This window comes from Triplophysa rosa, linkage group LG10, assembly GCF_024868665.1.
Source record: "Triplophysa rosa linkage group LG10, Trosa_1v2, whole genome shotgun sequence".
Classification (NCBI taxonomy): Eukaryota; Metazoa; Chordata; class Actinopteri; order Cypriniformes; family Nemacheilidae; genus Triplophysa; species Triplophysa rosa.
In genome coordinates this window covers 1971793-1999541 of record NC_079899.1, presented here as the reverse complement: position 1 = coordinate 1999541, position 27749 = coordinate 1971793, and the positions used below count along the sequence as shown (strand labels likewise).

Sequence of the window (27749 nt, the reverse complement as noted above, 5' to 3'; positions counted from 1 at the left end):
GGCAAAATAGATCGCACACACTGGGACATACTAACAGGAAGCGGAAGTGGCCGTTGTTGCCTAGACCCTAACCCTAACAACATTGTGGCCAATAACTGTCACACACATCAAAATACAGCTCTTCTTTTCATTAAGGTATTTATTCATTCATTATTTCATATGTAATGTTTACTGTATACTTACATAGTTGTGGATAATATCAGCCGTTACAGTGTGCATCGTTCTGCACTTCGAATTTCTACCGGAAGTAGTAGACCATCCGGGAATCTTTGGAATACTATTTTCAATATACTACTAGTGTTGTCACGGTACCAAAATTTCAGTAGTCGGTACCAATACCACTAAAATTCCACGGTTCTCGGTACCAACGCAAAACACCAGTACATGCTAATTGAAACACAATTTTATTAATAAAGCTCATTGTTAATATAAATGTATAGAAAGCAATGCCATTTTGTATACATGAAGTATATGTTAATTGTTGCTGAAACTGTTGTGTGCTCTCTGCTGATGCTGATGAACATCCTGCTCAGTCTGCTGCTGTATAAGTCAAATAGAATAAACTTCAGTAAGTCAACTGACTGAACAAACATGCATATGCAATATTAAAACAAACATCAGTTTTTATACTGCATTTACACAAGATTACTTACATTAAGGTAACTGTATATTAAAATAATAAATGCAACATATATTTTTCTTTAGTTTAAATGTGTCTTTTTAAACCTAATAGAGTTATCTATCCAAGACATACACATTGCTAGTCATACAGTTAGTATGCTAGTTTTCTAGCACAAAGATTTCAGATAGGCCTATATAAAATAGGTACTGTAAACCCCATCCTGTCCTCCCATTTATTTTACCCCATTACAGTTATAAAAGCATTAAATGGTTAATAATGACACTTGACTGGATTAGCATTGGCGCTAACAAATTAACACGCAAACAGGGACGTTTGTTTTAACGTAACCTTTAACTTAACATATGCTACAACATTCATAATGCAAACGCGAACAGAATTTGAAACTTACCGCTTGAACTTGTTAACTTAAATCCGGATGTTTCCTCCTTTTACCACAAAACTCCGTTCGTTTTCTTCGTGATATGACTTTAATCTGAAGTATTTCTGCGCGCATCTCTTGTGGATCGGAGTTCCGCTCATCGAGTCTTATTGCGTCTATATAAAGTTTCCGACTGACAACCTGTCAGACAGAGCATCAGTACCCGGTTGACCCGGGATAGCGGTGGTACCGGGTCTTCTGAAAATTAGGTACAGACAACTTTTTTATTTTTAGGTACCGACTTGGACCCGAAGTACCGGGACTTTTGACAACACTACATACTACTATTCGGGACATACTAATTAACTTTCAAATACTATTAGGACAGGTAGTATGCGGATTGGAACGCAGGGTTGCTTCGTTCTTGAATGAATCAGCTGTTTTGAACGAGTTGGTTGAATGATTCACTGACACAAAAAAAATTGCCGCCACCTACTGGCCGTTTTAGTCGCATTTAAAGTAAGCCTAACATTTTACTTTACAAGCATTGCTTTAAATGCAATTTGTCGCACATTGATTGAATTAGTTACAACGTTTAAAAAAAAAATCTTTAGTAGTTACTACAGTAAACGTTGCTAAAATTTATGGACAGTGGACACTAGTGTTTTTAAATCTTACCACAGTAAATATTATTGTATACTACAGTTTTTGCTAAAACCTGTACAATTACTACAGTACTATACTACAAATATTGTAGTGTGCAGTATAATACAGTTCACTAAATACAACAAGTTTCATTTAGATCTGTGTATTAATGAATTTTGGTCTATTTTGTAGATTTTAATTATGAACATGACACAGCATCGCAATACTACTTGGTATCGTGATATTTCATAAAGTATAGTATCGTAAGATATGTTTATGGTACCGTGACAACCCTACAGAGGTTTCACCTATGCTCTGACAGCCACGAGACCATGACAAACACTGTATGTGTTAGAAATCTGGAATGGTGAGAGAACATTGTGCTTGGTACGTTTCTCATCTTTAAACCAAATTTGCCAGGAAAGTTTATCCTGACTAGTGCGCGTCCCATGACTTTTACGTATTTTGTCCAAAGGCGGAGAGTAGGCGGTCTTTTGTGGCTGTTCAAACGCATGCGCACCCTATACCACAAACACAAACCGGTCGAATGCGTTTTCGTCTAACTGTGTAAGTGGTCAAAAGTGAACAAGCATTTCACACCCCGTAATTTACACCTGTATTTAGCATTGTTCATTTGTGATGCGATCAACCAAAACACATATTATACCAGGTGCAAACAGTAGCATTCGCATTTAGACTAAATCAATATGATTGGTAGTTGAAATGAAGGCCCGTAGAGAATGTATGTTGATTGTTGCTATATGTGACCCTGGACAACAAATCTTAAAGTCTAATGGGTCAATTTATCTGGAATCTGACTGAACGTTCCCACCAAACGCGACTTGCGCGAATGAATCGCGCTATTCGCGCGTAGCTGGATGCTTGAACATTTTGAGTTTACTCGCATCATTCACGCATGAAATTCACAACAGACGCAAGCTCGAAAAAATAAATTGGCGGCCAAAACGCCCGTTGGACCATAGTTTTGTATAAATGTAAGTTTCATTTTCACTTTCAACAACTTCTGATTGCATTTCTAGTGAGAAATTAGTATTGTAGTTTTTAAATATGTGATTAGATATTGCAAAGACGCTCTTCTGTTTATAATTCAAATAGACTTCAGTTGTGCTGCTTATCTGTTTCTCTGGGCTGCCTTCGTGCACAGACGCTGCACGTCACTACTAGAGCAAGCTCCTGATTGGTTAACGCGGCGCGAATCTTCGCCAAAGTTCAGATTTTTCAACTCGCGCGAATCACGCGTCAAACGCCCGAAACGGTCAATTCGCGCGAATCGCCTCATTCGCGCCGCAAGGAGGTCTATCGCGTCTTTGCATTGACTTAACATGTAAATCACTCGCGCGTAACGCTTCATTCGCGTCTGGTGGGAACCATTATAACTGATGCACAACCCGCTAAACTCTGGACATGTGATGTAAACACAGAAGACGCTGCAGATAAATGACAGAAAAATATACAGAGGACTAGGGTTGCACGGTGTACGGTAGCATCGCAATGCTAAAGCTTCAAAATTCTCGCGATGCCGCTCTGTTTGTTAAACGGTAGTATCGTAGTGCCGTAACTAATGTTGCATATGCGCATTAACGTTCATTAGAACACTTTTATCTGTCTTTTTGCTGTGTTTCTCTCCTAAATGAATCCGTGTTTTGAACGACTCGGACGAGATAGTGATTCAGTGGGTCATTCATCAAGACACTTGTCCTGCGTTCCAATTCGCCCTAATAGTAGGTAGTGTTTTTGTGTTGTAATAGTAGGTACTTTTGAGTGCATGGCAAAATAGATCGCACACACTGGGACATACTAACAGGAAGCGGAAGTGGCCGTTGTTGCCTAGACCCTAACCCTAACAACATTGTGGCCAATAACTGTCACACACATCAAAATACAGCTCTTCTTTTCATTAAGGTATTTATTCATTCATTATTTCATATGTAATGTTTACTGTATACTTACATAGTTGTGGATAATATCAGCCGTTACAGTGTGCATCGTTCTGCACTTCGAATTTCTACCGGAAGTAGTAGACCATCCGGGAATCTTTGGAATACTATTTTCAATATACTACTAGTGTTGTCACGGTACCAAAATTTCAGTAGTCGGTACCAATACCACTAAAATTCCACGGTTCTCGGTACCAACGCAAAACACCAGTACATGCTAATTGAAACACAATTTTATTAATAAAGCTCATTGTTAATATAAATGTATAGAAAGCAATGCCATTTTGTATACATGAAGTATATGTTAATTGTTGCTGAAACTGTTGTGTGCTCTCTGCTGATGCTGATGAACATCCTGCTCAGTCTGCTGAGTGTCTGACCTCAGTGTGTGTAGCTGACAGTTGTGAGTCTTGAGAGCATCAGAGATCAGCTTCACTCCTGAATCCTTCAGATCATTGTTACTCAGAGGTCCAGCTCTCTCAGAGACGTCGATGATTGTAGACATGAAGACAAACTTTCACAACACCCATCAGTCAGATCACACCTGGACAATCTAAACACAACCAAAACACAATGATATAAAAGCAGTTTTAACAACACAAAATTCCACACTAAAAGAAATGATACTCTGAACAAAAAAATGTATTAGTTTTTCTAAAACAACATTTATTCTTTGTGTCCATGTGAATTTTGATTCACGTTAAATAAAAAGTAAAATAATAATAACCTAATATTTAATCGATCCAAAGACAGTTTTTACTTTAGAATCAATGACAAAAACTGTAATTGGATTGCAGCAATTTTAATAATTTATCTCAATTTAATAATTTATCTCAATGTTCTAATTCAGTGTTCTCAACTCCGGTCCTTGGCCCCTCCTCCAAGATTATTTTAGATGTTTCTCTATGTAAACACCTGAATCAACTCATCAGCTTGTTAGTGTGTTAATTAGGGCGGCTGGTGCACAATGTTTTTGAGGGGGCGCAACAAATCATTTGACATGTGATGTAAACGTACTGTATCATCACTGCTTAGCTAAAAAAGGTTTAACTTTCAAAGCATGTAATGGTGTTTATTAACAGTAATAAGGTGCCAGTCCAAATGAAAAAAATATTGCAGTATACTTTATTTTTTACTATAGTAAACTGTTAATAATGACCATCCTAGAGAGAGTAACTCTGTTTAGTGTTTTGGTTGGCCATCCATCTAGAGTAATTAGTCCATCGGGTGTCTCGTCATTTATTTGTATTAAGCTATACAAGCACAACAACTATGGTTAGTACTGCTGAAAAATCTATATATATCTATAAAACATAACAGCACCTTACAATTTTACTACAGTGTATATACCAAAGTGTACTACAGTATTACAGAAAGTAAACAGAAAAAACAATAACAGGGATTATTTACACAGTGCACAGCATCCAATGCAATTAGCATCACTGATTATAGTGGGTTCTTTGCTTTTGTTGCGTCGCTCACGTGCAGTGAGCAACTTTATACTAAGGGCGAGTAAAATTCATCCTCTATCACTGTTGCTGTGAATTTGTAAATTACGTTCATGCGGTCTGTACTTCTAAACTTAAACTTCATAATGTTCTCTACCAGGGTTCTGGATGAGAAAAGGATTCTCTGTGAAACAGTTAACAATCATCCAATCACAGGAGGTCAAACATGTCAAATCAATATTCATATGCTATCAGCTAAAGTAGGAGGGTCTAGGGCACACAAAGCTGCGCGGCTACGGCTAGAAGGGATACAGCTACCTCCACTGGGCATGCGCACTTCAATACCGCTAAATTTTTGTCACGCTGACAGCAGTTAATTACTATTTTTTTATATTGTAAGGCTAGGTTTAGTGTTGGGGTAGGTGTAGGCATTAGCTAATGTAATTTATTGTAATTTTATGGTGAGATTTTGCATCACTTCCGGCCGTAGCTGTATCCCTTCTAGCCACAACCGAGCTGAGCCCAACGACATTCTTACGCGAGCCAATTAGAGAGCATTGACCATTAGTCTCCAGTGGCGCCCTCTATTGACCAGCCGCCACTAGAGACTAATTAGGTGTGTTCAACTTGCAGCACTGCACAGACCAAACGTCGAGATTTGCCACAGGAGGTCGAGGGAGGAGTTAAAAAAGGAGCGGTTAAGTCAGACACGTGGGGTCTCGTTTATAAATTGTGCATAGGATTCTTACTAAAAGTGTATGTGCAACCTAAAGCCAAAAAATATTTAGATTTAAAAAACCGTGCATACGCACACCTGTAAGCAATGTTCCCTTTATAAATCACAGATCACCTGCAAGTGTGCGCACGTGAATCAGCCTCAACTCCCGCCCTGTAGACGCCCAATTTTAACCATAAATAGTCAATGCAAAGCACCTCATGAATGCTGATCCCTCACCATATATGGAAGGTCTATCAGATGCAACAGATGCTAATATACACTCATGGCGTGATGTAAAACTGTCAAAACCCCCGATCCCATCCTTTATCTCCATAACAATTATTCAAATATTAATGTTGTGATGGGACTAAACCGGTAAACAGGTCTCATTACATCTGCTTGTTGGAAAAAGTTTTAACAGCAGTATTTTTTATGTAATCAGCTAATCTAGCTAATTGTTTCCATCTTTTATGCATTTTGTTCTATTTTAATATTTAAATTTTTGTGAGAAGAAAAGTTTAAAACTTTTATATATAAACCTGTTTATGTAATAAACAAATTGGATTTTGTAATGAAGAGCATACAAAAGTAGTGCTGAAACGATTCCTTGAGTAATTCAAATACAAAAAAAATCTAGGCAAATTTTAAAAGCTTCGTTAAATCCATTTAACTACATGAACACGGAGCACTGTGTTTCCCCACAGACCATTATAACTGATGCACAACCCGCTAAACTCTGGACATGTGATGTAAACACAGAAGACGCTGCAGATAAATGACAGAAAAATATACAGAGGACTAGGGTTGCACGGTGTACGGTAGCATCGCAATGCTAAAGCTTCAAAATTCTCGCGATGCCGCTCTGTTTGTTAAACGGTAGTATCGTAGTGCCGTAACTAATGTTGCATATGCGCATTAACGTTCATTAGAACACTTTTATCTGTCTTTTTGCTGTGTTTCTCTCCTAAATGAATCCGTGTTTTGAACGACTCGGACGAGATAGTGATTCAGTGGGTCATTCATCAAGACACTTGTCCTGCGTTCCAATTCGCCCTAATAGTAGGTAGTGTTTTTGTGTTGTAATAGTAGGTACTTTTGAGTGCATGGCAAAATAGATCGCACACACTGGGACATACTAACAGGAAGCGGAAGTGGCCGTTGTTGCCTAGACCCTAACCCTAACAACATTGTGGCCAATAACTGTCACACACATCAAAATACAGCTCTTCTTTTCATTAAGGTATTTATTCATTCATTATTTCATATGTAATGTTTACTGTATACTTACATAGTTGTGGATAATATCAGCCGTTACAGTGTGCATCGTTCTGCACTTCGAATTTCTACCGGAAGTAGTAGACCATCCGGGAATCTTTGGAATACTATTTTCAATATACTACTAGTGTTGTCACGGTACCAAAATTTCAGTAGTCGGTACCAATACCACTAAAATTCCACGGTTCTCGGTACCAACGCAAAACACCAGTACATGCTAATTGAAACACAATTTTATTAATAAAGCTCATTGTTAATATAAATGTATAGAAAGCAATGCCATTTTGTATACATGAAGTATATGTTAATTGTTGCTGAAACTGTTGTGTGCTCTCTGCTGATGCTGATGAACATCCTGCTCAGTCTGCTGCTGTATAAGTCAAATAGAATAAACTTCAGTAAGTCAACTGACTGAACAAACATGCATATGCAATATTAAAACAAACATCAGTTTTTATACTGCATTTACACAAGATTACTTACATTAAGGTAACTGTATATTAAAATAATAAATGCAACATATATTTTTCTTTAGTTTAAATGTGTCTTTTTAAACCTAATAGAGTTATCTATCCAAGACATACACATTGCTAGTCATACAGTTAGTATGCTAGTTTTCTAGCACAAAGATTTCAGATAGGCCTATATAAAATAGGTACTGTAAACCCCATCCTGTCCTCCCATTTATTTTACCCCATTACAGTTATAAAAGCATTAAATGGTTAATAATGACACTTGACTGGATTAGCATTGGCGCTAACAAATTAACACGCAAACAGGGACGTTTGTTTTAACGTAACCTTTAACTTAACATATGCTACAACATTCATAATGCAAACGCGAACAGAATTTGAAACTTACCGCTTGAACTTGTTAACTTAAATCCGGATGTTTCCTCCTTTTACCACAAAACTCCGTTCGTTTTCTTCGTGATATGACTTTAATCTGAAGTATTTCTGCGCGCATCTCTTGTGGATCGGAGTTCCGCTCATCGAGTCTTATTGCGTCTATATAAAGTTTCCGACTGACAACCTGTCAGACAGAGCATCAGTACCCGGTTGACCCGGGATAGCGGTGGTACCGGGTCTTCTGAAAATTAGGTACAGACAACTTTTTTATTTTTAGGTACCGACTTGGACCCGAAGTACCGGGACTTTTGACAACACTACATACTACTATTCGGGACATACTAATTAACTTTCAAATACTATTAGGACAGGTAGTATGCGGATTGGAACGCAGGGTTGCTTCGTTCTTGAATGAATCAGCTGTTTTGAACGAGTTGGTTGAATGATTCACTGACACAAAAAAAATTGCCGCCACCTACTGGCCGTTTTAGTCGCATTTAAAGTAAGCCTAACATTTTACTTTACAAGCATTGCTTTAAATGCAATTTGTCGCACATTGATTGAATTAGTTACAACGTTTAAAAAAAAAATCTTTAGTAGTTACTACAGTAAACGTTGCTAAAATTTATGGACAGTGGACACTAGTGTTTTTAAATCTTACCACAGTAAATATTATTGTATACTACAGTTTTTGCTAAAACCTGTACAATTACTACAGTACTATACTACAAATATTGTAGTGTGCAGTATAATACAGTTCACTAAATACAACAAGTTTCATTTAGATCTGTGTATTAATGAATTTTGGTCTATTTTGTAGATTTTAATTATGAACATGACACAGCATCGCAATACTACTTGGTATCGTGATATTTCATAAAGTATAGTATCGTAAGATATGTTTATGGTACCGTGACAACCCTACAGAGGTTTCACCTATGCTCTGACAGCCACGAGACCATGACAAACACTGTATGTGTTAGAAATCTGGAATGGTGAGAGAACATTGTGCTTGGTACGTTTCTCATCTTTAAACCAAATTTGCCAGGAAAGTTTATCCTGACTAGTGCGCGTCCCATGACTTTTACGTATTTTGTCCAAAGGCGGAGAGTAGGCGGTCTTTTGTGGCTGTTCAAACGCATGCGCACCCTATACCACAAACACAAACCGGTCGAATGCGTTTTCGTCTAACTGTGTAAGTGGTCAAAAGTGAACAAGCATTTCACACCCCGTAATTTACACCTGTATTTAGCATTGTTCATTTGTGATGCGATCAACCAAAACACATATTATACCAGGTGCAAACAGTAGCATTCGCATTTAGACTAAATCAATATGATTGGTAGTTGAAATGAAGGCCCGTAGAGAATGTATGTTGATTGTTGCTATATGTGACCCTGGACAACAAATCTTAAAGTCTAATGGGTCAATTTATCTGGAATCTGACTGAACGTTCCCACCAAACGCGACTTGCGCGAATGAATCGCGCTATTCGCGCGTAGCTGGATGCTTGAACATTTTGAGTTTACTCGCATCATTCACGCATGAAATTCACAACAGACGCAAGCTCGAAAAAATAAATTGGCGGCCAAAACGCCCGTTGGACCATAGTTTTGTATAAATGTAAGTTTCATTTTCACTTTCAACAACTTCTGATTGCATTTCTAGTGAGAAATTAGTATTGTAGTTTTTAAATATGTGATTAGATATTGCAAAGACGCTCTTCTGTTTATAATTCAAATAGACTTCAGTTGTGCTGCTTATCTGTTTCTCTGGGCTGCCTTCGTGCACAGACGCTGCACGTCACTACTAGAGCAAGCTCCTGATTGGTTAACGCGGCGCGAATCTTCGCCAAAGTTCAGATTTTTCAACTCACGCGTTACACGCGAATCGCGCCGCAGGATGTCCTATCGCATCTTTGCATTGACTTTATATGTAAATCACTTGCGCTTAACGCTTCATTCGCGTCTGGTGGGAGGGTGCAAAAATCTAATTATCGCCTTTAAAGTTGTTAATCAGAGGCACTGTAGCAAGCCGTTGATAAGAAGAAACAGGTTTGTTTTAACACTTTCTTTTGGCTGTAATGACGTGGAGAATAGATGTTAATGTTTGCACCTGGTATAATATGTGTTTTGGTTATTGAATATGTTATTGACACCAGGCCCAGCGTTAGTGTTTCATGTCCCTCACCTACCCAGTGTTATTTCCCCTTATTAGTCTCCCCATTTAAGGCCCTCGTGTTCTCTGTCCTGTGCGTTGCGTTATTGTACTATTGTCTAGTTAGTCCTAGTCCCCGTCTGATGACTTTGTTCCTGCCTTGTCCCATTTGGATTATTCTCTGTGTTTTAGTTCGGACTTTGTTTTGCCCAGCACGGCACGTTTTATGTCATACCTTGTTTTGTGTTCTGGTTTGCCCCATCGCGGGCTTATCATTTAATAAAAGTCTTTTTGTTTCACTTCGGCTGTCTGCGCTTGGGTTCTGTCTGCATTCATTTAAGACTTTATTTAACTCGTTGAAGACTGTGCTTGTGAAAATACTAGACAAAATGTGCTTTCTGGCATAATCTTTTGTTTTTGTTCATTCAAGCATGAAAGATAAGTTAATACTGGTGCGCTGTCTGACAGATTCTGAAGCAGCCTTTAGCCCGTGTGTGTACACCAGACGGGACCACTGTCACGTTGCGTTGAGCCGTGTTCCACAGCCAGAAGCTGTCATTCACGAGTTTACCTGCGCAGATAACAGCAATGCTGCAGAAGTAATAATGATAGAGCAATGGTATGGAGGTTATGCGTATTTGTCGTGCTGTCCAGGGAGCGGGCTCCGAGCTCGCCGGATCTATCCGAACCTGGAGCACTCTACCCTGGTCACTCTACCAAACGCGATACTAGGCGGTGCAGAGGTGGTGACTTGTGTTCGGTTAAAGATGATAGGATGAGGGCTCCTTGGGAGATGTGATTGTGATGAGACTGAAAGCTGGGATAGGGGCTCCACCGGGGATGGTTGAGGCTGAGATGATGAAATGAGGGTACCTGCTGGAGCGGTGGGATGTTGGTTTCTGTAAGCGGCTGAAAGCAGTGCATGTGGAGTTTGTGATGAGGTGGATTTCAGATCCAGCAGGCAGGGCTTCGTGGGTGTCCCCGGTGGTAAGACTGTTTCTAGAAGGAGGCGACTGAAGGAGGGCGTCCACTGTAGTAGAGCGCGTGATGGCGGTACTGGCCCCTGCTGGGGTGAACGCTGCTGTGATGCTGGCTTCTGCTGTGAAGTCTGATACAGCAGAGCGCGAGATGGGAGCACTGGCCTCTGCGGAGGCGGTCGCTACGGCGATGCTGGCTTCTATGCTAGAGACGGAAGCGCGGGCCTCTGCGGAGGCGGTCACTGCGGCGATGCTGGCTTTTACGCTTGAGATGGAAGCACGGGCCTCTGCGGAAGCGGTCACTGCGGCGATGTTGTCTTCTACGCTTGAGATGGAAACACGGGCCTCTGCGACGATGCTGGCTTCTACTCTTGAGATGGGAGCACTGGCCTCTGCGGAGGCGGTCGCTGCGGTGACACTAGCTTCTACGCTTGAGATGGAAACGTGGGCCTCTGCCGAGGTGATGCTGGCTTCTACACTTTAGGTGGAAGCGCAGGTCTTTGTGGAGGCTGTCACTGCGGCAATGCTGGCTTCTGCGTTTGAGATAGGAGCATGGGCCTCTGTGGAGGCGGCCGTCGCGGCGACACTGGCTTCTACACTTGAGATGGAAGCACGGGCCTCTGCCAAGGTGGTCGCTGCTGTTTCTACGCTTGAGATGGAAGCGCGGGCCTCTGCGGAAGCGGTCACTGTGGCAATGCTGGCCTCTGCTGTGAAGTCTCTGGATCGAGTACTGATAGGTCGGATATGGTTGGGTGAACTAGAGGGTTAAAAGTGGATGTGGTGGAGATTACCGAGCATCTTAGAAAACCGAAGAATGCCAGGATGAACATGGCGTCAAGTGTGCGGGCGACGTGCATGGAGTGATATCCTTTGCAGAGGGTAGAGATGCATTTGGTGAGTATTTCCAGGGTTATGGGTTGCCTGGCGTCTGGATGGGCGGGCTGGGTTCTCTGGATGCCCTTGATGATCATAGATGTTTGGGAGCTGGCTATGGCTGATGATGGAGAGTTGAATATGATTTTATGGAAGAATTTGACTCCACTCAGGTACCCTTTAATTAAGCTGGCTTGAAGGTTTTTTGAAGTGTTGAGGAAGGAGATGAAGGAGGTGATTGTGAGGAGATAAAAATTGGGAAAGGGAATGTTGAATGCCTGGTGAAAGGGCCTGAAGCTTTTCCATGCGGTGAGATATGATTTGAGGGTCCTGGGGGAGAAGGCTTGAATGATGGAGTTGAGAGAGGCATCTAGGAGGGTTTTCAGTGGGGTGGTTTATTGGAAGATCAGATCCAAATAGGGAGGTGCAGGTGCTGGCAGCAGGGGGTCCACGTCAGGCACCAGCAGGCTGAACTTCTGCCAGAATCTGGGTCCTGATGTTGCCGGAGACGAGAGGTGGTTCCAAAGCCGGTGCGTTGACTGGGACTGGCATCGCTGTTGCTGAAGCCAATGAGAAGTGTGGTCGGGCCTGTGAAAGAGAGAGAAGGGAGGGAATATAGCGGCCGCTGGAGCGGCTAACGGAGGCAACCTCACGCTAGTGGCGGCTTCCAGGGCAGGGGCTTGAGGGAGGGAGGATATGCCGTAGGTCTGGTGGAGGGATGGGAAGCTGGAAGCCCGCAGGGCCTGTGACGTTACCGGAGGCAGTCTCACGTTACTAGTCGACGGCGGATGCTGCTGGTCACGAGCTTGGCGTAGTGTAAGGGAATGAGTGGAATTGTTCTGGAACCTCTGATGGAGGCCAGCTGGTGTTGTCCTTGCAGTTGAAGTTCCTGGGGGCCGGAAAAGGTTCCTCGGGAGCTCCTAGCTGGAAAGCAGCTGGTGGCTGTAGCTGCTCGTCTGGGGTGCGGCCCAAACTTGTCGACGGCCTGCTGCGGCAGGCTGGAGGTACAAAGCCTTGTCTTGCTGCAGAGGTGGGAGGACCTAGCTTGGCTCGAGAAGATCCTGAAGCCTGCTGGGGATGACATCCTGATTGGACAGAGCTATCCGTAGGCTTCTGGGTCCATTTCTAGATGGCTGTGATAGTTGGGAGCGCCGAACCATATGACGACGCTGGCAAGGGAAGGGGATGCCCCTTGCCAGGGATGCCTTCCCTGGCAAGGGAAGGGGATGGGCGTGGCGAGGAAGTGCAGCGCCGCTTCGAGGAGCGGAGTGTAGCCTGGCGAAGCTGGAGGCCTCGTGTCGAATCCGCGGGCTCGATTTCTGCATCCGGGCCGGGGCTGTTGAGGAGCGGAGGTCGGAGCCATGGCGTTTGGTGGGATATCATCGGAGATATGTGAAGGGAGGGTGGGCTTGAGGAAGAGAGAGGAGGAAGGTAAAGCTAAGGATGGGTCTGTGCCGCTGGCTGAAGCGTGCTCGCGCTGCTGAGGTGGCTTGAGGCGGCATGGCACTGGGAAGGTTGCGGTGATGCGCTCGGCTGGGTGGAGAAGCAGTCGGGTGCTATCAGCGGCAGGGTCTGGGGTGTGGCCTGGGCTTGCCGATGGCCTGCTGCTGCAACCTGACGATCGTAGGTTCTTTCTCGTGAGGGTTTGATCTGGACATGTTGTGATCGAATGTCATCTTGTGTAGCCGGAATCTGATACTGAAAAGTCTGGGGACTTGTTCACTTCTGGCCGGGGACTGCCCGAGAGCCCATATGACTGGCAAGTATGCGATGAGGTTTAGTTTCGCATGGCGAGGTTTGTGAGCGTATAAATGTCACTGAAACCTCAGTGAACACACAAGGTCTGTTTGCAAAGGTTAAAACAATCATTGCGAGTTTACGTCGATAGTGATGAAGTCTTGTGTAGGTGATACCTGTGCTTGCACATGGAGTTTTTCCAGTGTGTGCATGATGCTTAGCTTTATGCGTGAGCAGGGAGACGCGGAGATTGAGCATGTTACCGTCACTCAAACGTTCTCAATAAAATTTTATGTTCTATCTTCAAATTGCTGTGTGCACTGTATGGGTCGAACACGATTAATTATTTCGGAGTTGCGGATGGGGTTACGATTCCAAGATTTGGTTATGTTCAGGTAAATATACTGATGCGTGCCGCTGTTTGTGTAATTTAAATGTAACGGCGGCATGCATTATTTGGGCAAGATGTAAATGAGAATGGCACGCTGTGTAGAAACGTATGCCGCTGGATGATACGGACAATTTTTTAGTTAACCAGCAATCCCTTTCGGATATGCCGATTATGTTACTAATCTCCCGAAGTTTACGTTTGTTTGACTGACGTTCGCTGAACAGCACGGGTGCCGAGGAAGTGCGCCTGTGCTGGCCAGCGATATACCATTCTTGAGTGCAGCGGTGGCGACGGCATGACAGTGGCTAAAGCTAAATGTATTTTCAAATAAAAAGATTGTACTCACCCAGCTTCTTGCGTAGCAGCAAGTTAGGCGGTACAAACACTAGTAAACTCAGTTTTTACATCATACATTGTGAAGTATCAGAAATGAGTCATGGAATTTGGGGTTGATTAGAGTGACTGCATGGAATGACAGAATGAATTATTTCCCCAAGATGATTGTTTCTCTTTGCAGAAGATGAGTGTACAGCCATTGAAACATTAACGTGTTGGCATTAGCGTATCATTATTGGATTGGGTCGAAATACTGCGATCTTGCGAGCCTGATTAGCATATGCTTACTGGTGCCGGCGTCTGAACACTCATGTCCTGTTAGCAGTGAGCTAGTGCTAGCAGCGAGCCAGTGTTAGCAGCGAGCTAGCGTTTGCAACGAGCTAGCATGCCAGCAGCAATTGCATCTGGGAACGAACGAGGTGACGAGCGCGACGTAAACCAGCGGGATGCGGAATCACTTCCCGAATCTGTGTGGAAGATGTACAGTATGTGGAAATGTTGCTTTACGGATCGGGCCTGCTGCGTGGCTGCAGCACTTTAAAAAAATCAGTAGGATCCCTTAAATACCTTATGTCCTTTCTGTGTTGATGAAATCCTTTCAGAGTTTGGTTTTCGTTTGGGAATAGTTTATCGAAAAGCAAAAAGAACCGTGTAATGCAAACAAGCTGCTGTTTAGCGTGTGCGTCTATGAGCAATGCTGTTGCGTAACGTCCGAGACATGATTATTACTTGTAGAGATCCTCGGACATAGCATCGAACGAAACTTATCGATGCTAATCTGAAGAGATGAAGCAGGTAAAATGGTTTGTCTATTTATAAGAGAGCTCGCTTGAGCTGATAGGGTAGATGCGGTGATTGCTGATGGTAGACCAGCCGGGCTGATTATATGCTCCGGCTCCTCCCGAATTTTGTTAAGTAAACATCATATCTATACTGGACGTGTCAATACAACCATTTCAAATCATGCCTAAATAGTTTAAAGGCCTTTATATGAATAAGAGCGTGATTATATAATGTAACGCTAGACAATGACAGAAAAATTGGAGAAAATAAGAAAAACACAAAAAAGGTAAAACACAGCACAGTGCATGGTGTTTATAGAACGATCAAGATTATTCTAGTAAATAATATCTAATAAATGCAGTCACCCGGTGGTTTATTTAGCATATTATGCATTAAGTGAGCCACAGGAAAGCTAGTTATTCTAGGTGTTATCAAAAGTCTGGAGTTTTGAGATCTTAGAGAGCGTGATGGGTTGTAGTGTGGTAGAAGCTCTGTTATGTAGGTAGGGGCTAAACCGTTTAAGGCTTTATAAGTAATTAAAATAACTTTAAAGTCAATACGATACTTAATGGGTAACCAGTGAAGGGTTGATAACATTGGGGTTATGTGATCGTATTTTCTGGATCTGGTTAGAACTCTGGCAGCTGCATTCTGAACTAACTGTAGTTTGTTTATTTATGTTGCAGTACTACCACTAAGCAGTGCATTACAGTAGTCAAGTCTTGAGGTCACAAATGCATGAATAAGCTTCTCTGCGTCAGCCACACATAAAATATTTCGCAATTTGGCAACATTTCTAAGGTGGAAGAAGGCTGTTTTTGTGACATTTGAGATGTGACTTCCAAATGACAGGTTGCTGTCTCATATAACGCCTAGGTGTTTAACTGTATTTGTTGGAGTAACAGTGCAGCCTTCAATTTGCAGGTTATAATCTGAAATATTCTGTTTACGTTTCTTTAGTCCGATAAGTAATATTTCTGTTTTATTAGAATTTAAAAGAAGGAAATTACTAGTCATCCAATATTTTATATCTTTGATGCACTCTGCCAATTTGGATAGCTGGAAGGAATCATCTGGTCTTGATGAGATATATAGCTGAGTATCATCTGCATAACAGTGGAAGCTAATTCCATGTTTTCTAATAATGTTTCAAAGGGGCAGCATGTATATGGAGAATAGCAAGGGTCCTAAAACCGATCCCTGAGGTAATCCATAATTTACTTGCGTTAGATTTGACGATTCCCCATTTTAACAGACAAATTGATGTCTGCCTGATAAGTAAGATCTGAACCATTGTAGTGCCTGTCCCTGAATACCGGTATAATTGTGTAAGCAATCTAAAAGTATGTTATGGTCTACAGTATTGAACGCAGCACTAAGGTCAAGCAGGACTAGGAGTGAGATGTTACCTTTATCTGATGCTATAAGCAGGTCGTTTGTCATTTTAACGAGCGCAGTTTTTTCAACTATTTCACAGGTGTGTGTGTTTGCTGAAAAATAATGCGCAACCTTAGAACGTTCATCAGCCAATCAGATTTCCATAGTCCCATGGTTTAAGAGTTAATAGTCCATCTACTGTATGACTGTTACAGTTTCCCTCTGTTTCTCCCCGTGTTTCCCCCTTGGACTTCATCACCCACGCTCCCGCACCTGTGTCTCATCAGTTATCCCCACACCTGCCCGTCATCAGCCTCATCACCCATGAACTATAAATACTCAATCTGTTCCTTTGTTCATTGTCTGGTATTGTCTAATGTATACGGATGTTGCTGTTCCTGTCTCCTTCCATGTTTGTTGGATTATTAAATACGTTTCTCATTACTCCTGGCTCCTCGTGTAAGTTATAGTGCACGTACCGTTACAATGACAGGCACTATCATTTATTATTTAAGTATTTTCTGTGAAAATGTCTGACCTCAGTGTGTGTAGTTGACAGTTGTGAGTCTTGAGAGCATCAGAGATCAGCTTCACTCCTGAATCCTGCAGATCATTGTTACTCAGGTCCAGCTCTCTCAGAGACGTCGATGATTGTAGACATGAAGACAAACTTTCACAACACTCATCAGAAAGATTACACCCGGACCATCTAAACACAACCAAAACAAAATGATACAAAAGTAGTTTAAAGAACACAAATTCCAGTTATCTCAGGGTTTACAAAGAACATCTACAACAGCATTATTTTAGGATGCATGTTCCAGTCAGTAAACCTAAAACAGGATGAAATAAAGAACAATAAATAGACAGGGCTCGACATTAACACTTGTCCGGGACAAGTGAATGTTTTGTATGGGCAAGTGAGAGAGAATTTTACTTGCCCGCCCGGACAAGTAACTTGAAAAAAAGAACAGTTCAACATATATGTACAATAATAAGAATATGTGCATTAGACAGAGCTGCGTGTTTGTCGTGGTTGTGCTTGTTTGTGTGTGACAATAATCAATGGTAATCAATCATCTTTTCAGCAAAGCATTCACTTAATGCAAAATACGCTAAATAAACCACCGGGTGTCACGGTCCTGCCTTCTTGGTTCTGTATTTCTAGTCGTGTGGCAGGATCGGGACGGAGCCCTTAGGTTGTATGTGAGAAAGCCATGAGTTGTTTACATTTTACATCTCATGTGTTTTCTCATGTCTTGTCATTGGCCCCGCCCCTCTCGTTTCATGTATTGCTTCCCTGCCGTGTCTAATGTTTCCCACCTGCCCTGTGTCATTATCCCTTGTTTGTCTTGCCATTAAAATGCCCTCATGTTTCTTTGTCCTGTGCTCGTGGATTGTGTGTATGTACGTGTACCTTGTGCGTCCTGCATGTTGCAGATGTCCTGCTCCTTACCTTGTCCGTTGGCCCGTGAGTTTTGTGTTGTATCCTGCCGTGGTTTTGGTTAAGACGTTTGGTCGAGTTCCTTAGTTTGGTTTTTGCTGTTCTTGTTTTCTTGTTTGCCCCCTCGTGGGAAGTCTTTTTGTTTTATGTGTTGTATCTTAGTTCTGTTCCTGTTTTACACCCCCTCGTGGGTTTTTGTTTTGTTCATTTAATAAAAGTGTTTTGTTAACCCCTTCACGCCTGCCTGCATTTGGGTTCTTCCACGTCGCTCCTGACAGAATCCACGAGCCATACTGAACCCAGCGGGCAGCAAGATGGACGGCACGGCGTCATCCTCATGGTCCGCCCTAGCCCACTTGCTCCTGGGGTTCCGTCAGGGGGAATAAAGGCAGGACCGTGACACCGGGAGGCTGCATTTATTAGATATTATTTACTAGAATAATCTTGATTGTTCTATAAACACCATGCACTGTGCTGTTTTTTACCTTTTTTTGTGTTTTTCAGTTTTTCTTATTTTCTCCTATAAAGCTGCTTTGGAACAATGTACATTGTGAAAAGCGCTATATAAATAAAATTGAATTGAATTGAATCGATTATTTTAGTAATCGAGTATTCTACTGATTTTTCCATCGATTAATCGGGTATTCGGATAATAAGTACGTTTTCTTTATTAAAGAGCAATACTAAATATACAAGAGAAAATAAGACAGGTCTCATAAAATGAACAACTAATTTGTTTCCTTTTTAGAAAAATTAACATATTTATTGCTGAAATTGCATACATTCATATCTGTGAAAACTAAACCCATTTAGTACATTCCATTGCCATATTACATTCAAAATGCCATATAGGCCTAATACAAATGTATACATATGAAACATTAATAAAAATAGTAAGAATAATTTCAAAGGTAAACAACTAACTTCAGCTCATGCATGATGCATTTAGTTTATATAAATTAGTTTTAGTTTCTTTTTTACTATTAAATAGTAATATATTTGTCCACATAAAAATACAGAGTTAACCGGACTTTTATTTTGGCAGGTCGTCGCAAGACGCTTATTTTTTAGTGTGTTAGCTTCACTCAGTAAAATGTTCTGAAATAAACTCTCAGAGCAACTCTGGAGATGAAGTTCATGTCCTCAAAGTGCAGAAACAGACAAATTCATGAGCTTCACGCGTGTAGCACGTTAAACTGTGCAGTTCATTCACTCAGACACGCAGACCAGACAGATGACATGTGAATAACAGGATTCGGCAACCACTAGTCCGAATCTAGTTTTATGGACTCAGTGGAGCCGGAAAACAAGTTTCACTCGCAAAATAGACTACAACTAAGTAAAATAGCAGTTCACCATTTCAATAAACTATGACTTATTTATCAGCATGAGACATACGTGTGAGCGTGTGAACAGACTAAAGTGCGTGTGTCTGACGGTGAATGCGTGAGACTTGAGAGCCCTGTAACACGAACAGAGTTTAGCGGGCTGTGCGTCAGTAATAACGGTCCGTGGGGAAATGCAGCGCTCCATGTGAACTGTAGTTAAATGGATTAAACGAGGCTTGTTGCCTCTGATTTTTTGTATTCGAATTACTCGAGTTACTCGAGGAATCGTTTCAGCCCCACTGTAGGCTTTGGTTTGCTCATTAGAAAGACGTGGACAGCGGCTGTAAGAATATTTAAACTGTCTGTTGGCTCTTCTCAAATCCAGAGAAGTGAGTAGTCTGTAGCAGAGATCGCATTAACCTAAAATTCGCCCGTCATTTATGTTTTTTTACCAGTGACGGAAAAATCTGAAGGCCATCAACCAATTGGATGGATTACAGTAAGGGCAATTTGTAATAGCATCCAATAATTTCCTTTTATCAGAACGTGACCGTGAATGGACTAAACATGATTTTGAGCGGTCAAAAGTACTAACCCTGCCCTAAACACGATCACAAAGGGACGCGTGTTTCCCAATCATTACTTATAAACGCCTCGTCCATTTAAAAAAATGCGTTGTGAACACAAACCAGTGGTGCGCTGTTTACAGACTTTTTTCTTTCAGAAAAGCGATTGCGACTAGCTTCATTTCGGATAAACATTAGCTTTCAGTGAGTGAGTGGAAAAATGTCTCTCTGGGCGTCTTCTCCGTTCAGTGAGCGGCAGAAGCAGCACATTCATAACCAATGCTTACAAAACAGCGTTTACAAGCACCTATCATTGTTACTGACTGGACATATGAACATAAACATTTGTCTGTAATTATTATTTTATGCCTGACAACAGAAACATTAAATATGTAAACAACTTCATATAGTAAGTTCAGAGTGTAAACGTGAGTACGTGCAATAATGCCACCAACATGCTAATTAGAATGTAATGTCACCCTGCACAATAGTGATGGGTAATAGTAGATAACGACAGTTCCCCTTCAGTCGGTCTCTCGACGTTGTGTTGAGAGACAGACTGGGGTTTGATCTTGAGAACCTATCATCTCGGAGAGGAATTTAAAACGCCAATGGGCTTTGGCGAATGGCACACGCATGCCAGTCCCCGCCCCGTGCATACGGGTATAAAAGGGAGGTGGTGGCGGCCATTCACTCATCCTTTGTTCTTCGGAACCTGCATGACGGTACATGTCAAGTAATTCTTCTCTCCGAGAATTCTCCTTCCAGACTGCTGGATTTACGACGTGAAGCAGCGGATTTCTCCCTCTCGGTAGCGGACTTCCCCTGGGCATCTCGGCAGCGAGCCGCAGATATTTCTAAAAGAGCAAATTTCTTCTCACAGTCTGCGCTGTCTTCAGGCATGTCTCGCAGCTGTGTTCTTGGGTATGACAGATTCATCCCTGAGTCCGACGGGCACGACACCTGTATTGCATGTTGGGGTTCCAGCATGCAGTGGCAGGGCTTGTCGATTAAGGTGTTGCGGTCACGGTTGGCTACGTTCTCCAGAAACCCTGTCTGCTTCCCGAGCGAGTTCGACTGCCGCTTCGGCGAGGTCGACCGCTTCGGTGAGCGGCGGGGGTGATTGGGGATTCCCATGGATGTCACTTTGCCAGTTTTGGCTGGCGGACCATCTGTGCCCCGGCACGCTCACCTGGCTAGTCCCCGATGGGCGGCGGTGTACCGTCCCATAGCGGGCAGACTCGACAACGGGATGGGGACGAGCTTTCTGTCATAACGTCGGACAGCTACATCCTGGCATCGGATGCTGAGACCCCTTGGAGCTCCAGCCCCTGGGCGGTCGAGCCCAAGACAAGGCGACGCAGAGATGACGGCCGTGCTTGCCCACTCGCGGCTGACCTGGAGGTGCATGAGGAGTTCACAAAGACGGGAATATGCCGTTCACGGCACGCTCCCGTCTGACGTGCTCAGGAGCTGTTACTTCCCTGGATGGTGGGGCAGCTAAGGGATATGTCGACGTCCCTAAGGTGGAATGTGCAGTCGCGGAGCACCGCAGACGCTGCCACTTGGAGGGGTCGACCAAGGCTCCCTTCCAGGACATGTAAGCTCTTTGACACTCGTGTCGAACACTTACGATGCTGTGGGTTAAACGGCCTCCGCCCTCCACACTATGGCGGTCCATCAGGTTCAAAATTCAAAATTGGGTCATAAGTCAAAGCGTTAAGATCTGGTTGATGGGAAGACCGACCCGGCTGCGCAGCGCCACCGGCCTCGTGCGACGACAGTCATGGCGGGTGGTCCACGATAGTGGTCCAAGGGAGACATCTGTGGCTCAACCTTGCGTAGTGACGCTCAGAAGGCTCGCCTTCTAGATGTGCCCATCTCGCAAGCAGGGCTGTGTGGTGACACTGTGGAGGTTCTCGGTGGTGAAGAAGCAGACTTCTCTGCCATGACCCGGCCACCTATCGTTCATCGAGGTCCCGAGCGCAGCCTGCCGGGTACTGGGGCCCTCCATGCGACGGCCCGCCAGAGATGCAGAGCCCCTTCGGGAGAGGGCATCTACCCCGTTGGGAACCCACCTAGGAGACAGAGCGGCCCTGACGGGATGAGCCAGGGGGATTGAGAGTAACAGCGGGCCCGACGCCCCGGCCAGGTCATTGCTGGTGGGTCGAAGCGAATGCTGCCTGCAACGTCCCCCGCCCACTCTCTCTCAAAAGAGCTTCTCTCTTTCCGGGCTTCCCTGCAGGGAATATTCCCCGAGAGACCGACCAGGCACCTTATGGTGACGCCTCAGTGCCTTCGCACCCTCAGCGGGGGTGCCTTTCTCTGAGCAGGGGTTTTACTCGGGCAGGTTTCGAGGCGCGTTGTGGTTACGACAGACGCCTCTCTGCAGGGGTGGGACACCGTGTGCAACAGGCACGCAGTATCGGGGCAGTGGATGGGTCCCCAGCTGCAGGCACATCAATGCCTAGAGTTGTTGGCTGCACTGTTGTTGGCGGCTCAGCGCCGTGGTGTGTAAAGATAGGTCCCCAGTCTGTCTCAACAGAGGGGACCTCCGTTCCCTCCATCAGGGAACGGAGGTTACAGTCGTAACCGAGAGGATTTTTTACGAGCCTGTCCGTCACAATGACAACCTCTGGTCTGTAGATTATTTCTTATTTTCTGTTTATGATGCTTGGATTAAACGGGTTATATGATGTAGTTAAAAGGGAACTCCGCCGAAAAATGAGAATTCTGTTATAAATGACCCTCAAGTCGTTCGTCAACCCTACAGGACCTCCGTTTATCTTCAGAACGCAAATTCAGATCGTTTTCATGAGGTCCGGGAGCTTTCTGACTCCTCTATAGACTGCAAGGCAACCACACTTCAAAGCTCTGAAAGTGAGTTAAGTCGTCATTGAAATAGTCCATGTCACTCCAGTGGTTCAGCTTTAATTATAAAGCAACAAGGATACGTTTTGTGCGCAAACAAACAAAAATACCGACTATATTCAGCAATTTCCTGGCTTCTATGTTAGTTTCCAACGCGCGATCACAGTGCATCTGGAGTCAACACTGCACGATGCATGCTCGTCAGCACCACGCGTATGCGTCATGCAGTGTTGACCCCGGATGCTCTCGTGATTGCAATCTTTTACATGCACAAACAGCTATATCACACACTTAAGAGAAAGGAAAACATGGAACAGCATCATAATATTTGTAATATTTGTTAGTTGTAAGAAATAAGTTTGTTTTCTGTTTATTTTTTACTTTTATTTCTATATTCTTTCCATATTGTTTGCTGTTTAGTTGTGATTAGATTACAAAAAGGCTTTTACTATTTGTTATCAAATCTGTTTCTAGTCTCTAGACCCACAAAGTTACTCTACAACATCTCTCTATGGATTTTCTTTTTGTCTTTTTATTTATTTAGAAATGAAAAAATTCTAATTGTTTTACACAGTGGTGAAGTATTTATTATAAATGATTTATCCGTGCACATAATTTTTTTTATTATTCATTTGCACTTGTAATGTTTAATCAAAACTGTTAACCTCCTCCCCACTCTCTTCACTTCTGGTCATGAGGAATGGCATGAGGCTGCAATGACTGACTGCGGCTGCAATGACTGACAGATTGCAAACTGGCGTTCAAATCTATCACCTTTTAATGATCCAATCAGTTGTCGGTGGATGAAATCAAGTCCCGCCTTACATTTTTTTTCTCATTTCTGAAGTCGTTTCACTCGGGTATACGTCACGATACAGAAAAAAAGACAATCGCTACTTCCGCTTCACGCTGACTTTAATCACAGGCTTTGAGATCACCCAAAATAGGCAGAGAGTCCATTGCCGGCTCACTGAGAGGTAAATCGTGACACCTTGGTTTTCTGTGGGATAAAGCGAGCAAGTTTTGACTAATGGGCATAATAGACGATACTGTAAATTACAGTTTGCAAAGTTTACGTAGGCAGATTTGAAGTGTAAGTGTGCGCTATCGGCCCGTTAAGCCATGCGCACTAGGGGCCTTTTTTAACGATCTAAGCCCATTGTCTAAAGTGCACAGCGCAGGTGCACTCAGGGCGTGTCCGAATCCATTTTGCTAGTTTAACGATGGAAAAATGGTCGGCGCGCCTGGGCGCATGGTCTAAACTGGTTGTCCCGATTCTCTTGAGTAATGGGTGTTTTTTGGGCCAAACATGCAGTAAACCAATCAGAGTCTCATCTCCCATTCCCTTTAAGAGCCAATTGCGCTCGCGCCATGGCGGATTCGCTATTTACACGGCAGAATTCGGAATAGCAGACACTTCTCCATAAAGGAAACGCGTCTGCTCGTGCGAGAGGTTATAGTGCGCAAGCAAACCATCTACAGCACAAGCCGGATTTTTTTCCGATATTGCGACCAGGTTCGAGTTGGTCTATGGCGCAGTTCCTCAAAATACCAGCGCACCAACAATGCACCTGAACACACCTCTTTTTAAATGCATTTGCTATTTAAACAACGCGGCGCAGGACGGGAAAATGAAATACTGCGTCAGGCTGAAACTAGCAAAAACACTTGCGCCGTATTGCGCCAGATGTACGATAGAGCCCTAGCTCTTTTAGAGTGCGGCTTCTCTGGCTGCTCGGAGCTCTTATAAACCAACAGATTTTTCATTCACATCACTATAAGCAGTAGTAATAGTGATGCTTGATATGACGAACAGTGTTAAACAGCACAATATTACACATGTGACTTTATGTGGAGAAACACAGAAACTGAATGTAATATACTAGAAGTGAAGACTCACAGAGCTCTTGTGCAGTTGATGACGGCTGGTATGAGTCTTCTTCTGCCCTCCTGTGTTGTGTTGTATTTCTTCAGATCAAACTCATCCATCACCTCCTCTGACATCTGAAGCATGTAGGCTATTGCTGAACAATGAGCGGCAGAGAGTTTCTTCTTTGAGTGTTTGTCTGATCTCACAAACTCCTCGATCTCTCTGTACAGAGTCTGATCTTTCACTTCAGACAGACACAGAAACAGATTGATGGATCTGTCAGATGAGAGACGTTCATCATCCTCATCATCATAATCCTCATCTTCATCCTCATCAACATCATCATCATTCATATTTCTACCCTTGATTCTATCTTTAATGTAGTGTGTGATTTTTCTGATGTCCTTTGAGCTGTTGTGTGTGTGTGTCAGTAGATCCTGTAAGAGTCTCTGATTGGACTCCAGTGAGATGCCCAGCAGAAACCTCAAGAAAAGATCCAGATGACCAGTTTCACTCTCAACTGCTTTATCTACTGCTGATTCTAGTAGCTCATTCAGAGAGATTTCCTCAGACCTGCTCTTTTAATAGTCAAATCTATCCTTCAGAAGTAACCTCAGTTCTTCAGTGTTCTTCATTTAATGGCAGTAAAACACATAGAGCGCGGCGAGGAACTCCTGAATTCTGAGATGTATGAAGCTGTAGATCTTCCTCTGATGAATGACAGATTCCTCCTTAAAGATCTCAGTACAGATGCCAGAATACAGCGCGGCGTCAGTGATGTCTATCCCACACTCTCTCAGATCCTCCTCATAGAACATCACGTTGCCCTTCATCAGCTGTTTGAAAGCCACTTCAGCCAGTTTCACGATCACTTCTCTCTCTGGATCTCTCTCTGGATCATACTTCTCATTCTTCATCTTCATCTGGATCAGCAGGAAGTGGATGTACATTTCACTCAGAGTTTTGGGGATTTCTTCACTGTGATCTTGTGTCAGGATCTTCTGAAGCACAGTGGAGGAGATCCAACAGAAGACCGGTATGTGACACATGATGTGGAGGCTTCTCGCTCTTCTAATGTGGGATATGATTCTGCTGGCTTGATGCTCGTCGCTGATTCTCTTCCTGAAATATTCCTCCTTCTGAGCGTCGTCGAAGCCCTGGATTTCTGTCACACGCGTGATGTATTTGGAGGGGATCTGATTGGCTGCTGCTGGTCTGGAGGTGATCCAGATGAGAGCGGAGGGAAGCAGATCTCCTTTCATGAGGTTTGACATCAACACGGCCACTGATGAAGCGTCCGTCACATCAGAAACTTTCTCACTGTGGTCTGAAAACATCCGTGTCATTCTGCTTTCATCCAGACCATCAAAGATGAACACAACTCTACACTCCTCATAAATCTGAGAGTCCACATCTTGAAGTTCAGGATGAAAGTCCAGCAGAAGTTTGTGAAGACTGTAGCGATGCTCTCCAATCAAGTTCAGCTCTCGAAACGGAAGCAGGAACATGAAATCTACGTCCTGATTGGCTGTTCCCTCGGCCCAATCCAGAATAAACTTCTGCACAGAGATGGTTTTTCCAATTCCGGCGATGCCTTTAGTAAGAACACTCTTTATTTTGTGTCTTTGATGTGATTGAGGTTTAAAGATGTCATTGCAGTAGATTGGAGTGTCTTGTGTTCTTCTGGGCTTTCTCTCCATGTGTAAAACCTCATGTTCTTCATTCACTCCTTCACTCTCTCCCTCTGTGATGTACAGCTGTGTGTAGATTCTCTTCAGGAGCGTTTGATTCTCTTGTGCTTTCATTCCCTCAAATAATCTCTCATACTTGTTCTTCATGATGCTTTTGTGTTTGTCTTTGACTCTCTGCACAACATCATCCACTGATTCATGATGAGAATCCTGCTGCACGTCTGCACTCACATCATGAGATCTAATGTTTGATCTACAGAGAAAATAAACAAACAACACACAGAAAACAATGTGGGAATGTAAAGAAATTCATGTATAAATAAAATGTAAATCATTTTCTATGTATTTTCTATATCAATGTCTAATTGTAGCTTCATGTGTCACTTTACATCAATGATCATCAGTTGAATAATCAGTCAGACATGTTTATACTCACAGAGAGGCAGATGATACTGATTCATCACTGAGTGCAGGTGGAAGATTCATGGAGGCACCACTCTTCATAGACACAACACTGGGTTCTGGATTAGCTCTTCTCTGACGCTTTGATCTGGAAATAAATGTAGTATATAAAAACATAAATAATCCTTTCAAATACAATACAGCTGTCTCTTGTGAAACTTGACAGATGTTTTCATTGTAAACTGTAGTAAATAAACCATTCTCATTCATGAAATGCATTGACTTATGTTTCTGGTTCACTGAAACCTCCCTCCCTCCCTCCCTCCCTCCCTCCCTCAGGGCTCAGTGCTTGGGCCGTTGCTCTTTTCTGTATACATGACATCCCTTGGCTCTGTCATTCGGAAACATAGCTTTTCCTATCACTGCTATGCGGATGATACAACTCCACCTTCATTTCAGCCTGACGATCCGACTGTTTCTGCACGCATTTCAGCATACCTGAGCGACATCTCGCTCTGGATGAAGGACCATCACCTGCAGCTATACCTTGCTAAAACAGAACTGCTTGTAATCTCGTCCGACCCTAAGATCCATCACAACTTCTCCATTCAACTGGGCTCATCAACCATCGCATCTTCCAGAATGGCCAGAAACCTGGGAGTGGTGATAGATGATAGAATCATCATCAGATTCATCCTCTACAATATCAGGAAAATTAGACCTTTCCTAGCCGAGCATGCTACGCAGGTCCTAGTCCAGGCTCTTGTCCTGTCCAGACTGGACTACTGCAATGCGCTACTAGCTGGACTTCCTGCTTGCATAACAAAACCTCTACAGGTGATCCAGAATGCAGCAGCAAGAGTGGTCTTCAATGAACCGAAGAGAGCTCACGTCACCCCTCTCTTCATTAAGTTACATTGGCTCCCTGTAGTCGCTCGCATCAAATTCAAGACTCTGCTCCTGGCCTACAAGACCACCACTGGTTTGGCACCCTCTTACCTTCACTCGCTAATGCAGACTTATGTACCCGCCAGATCCCTACACTCTGCAAAC

The 27749-nt window shown here is 43.1% G+C and overlaps 1 pseudogene; it reads right to left on the bottom strand.

The window, feature by feature from the left end:
• Nucleotides 1-27749, bottom strand: part of LOC130560069 (NACHT, LRR and PYD domains-containing protein 12-like) — a 59880-nt pseudogene that overhangs the window by 12815 nt on the left and 19316 nt on the right.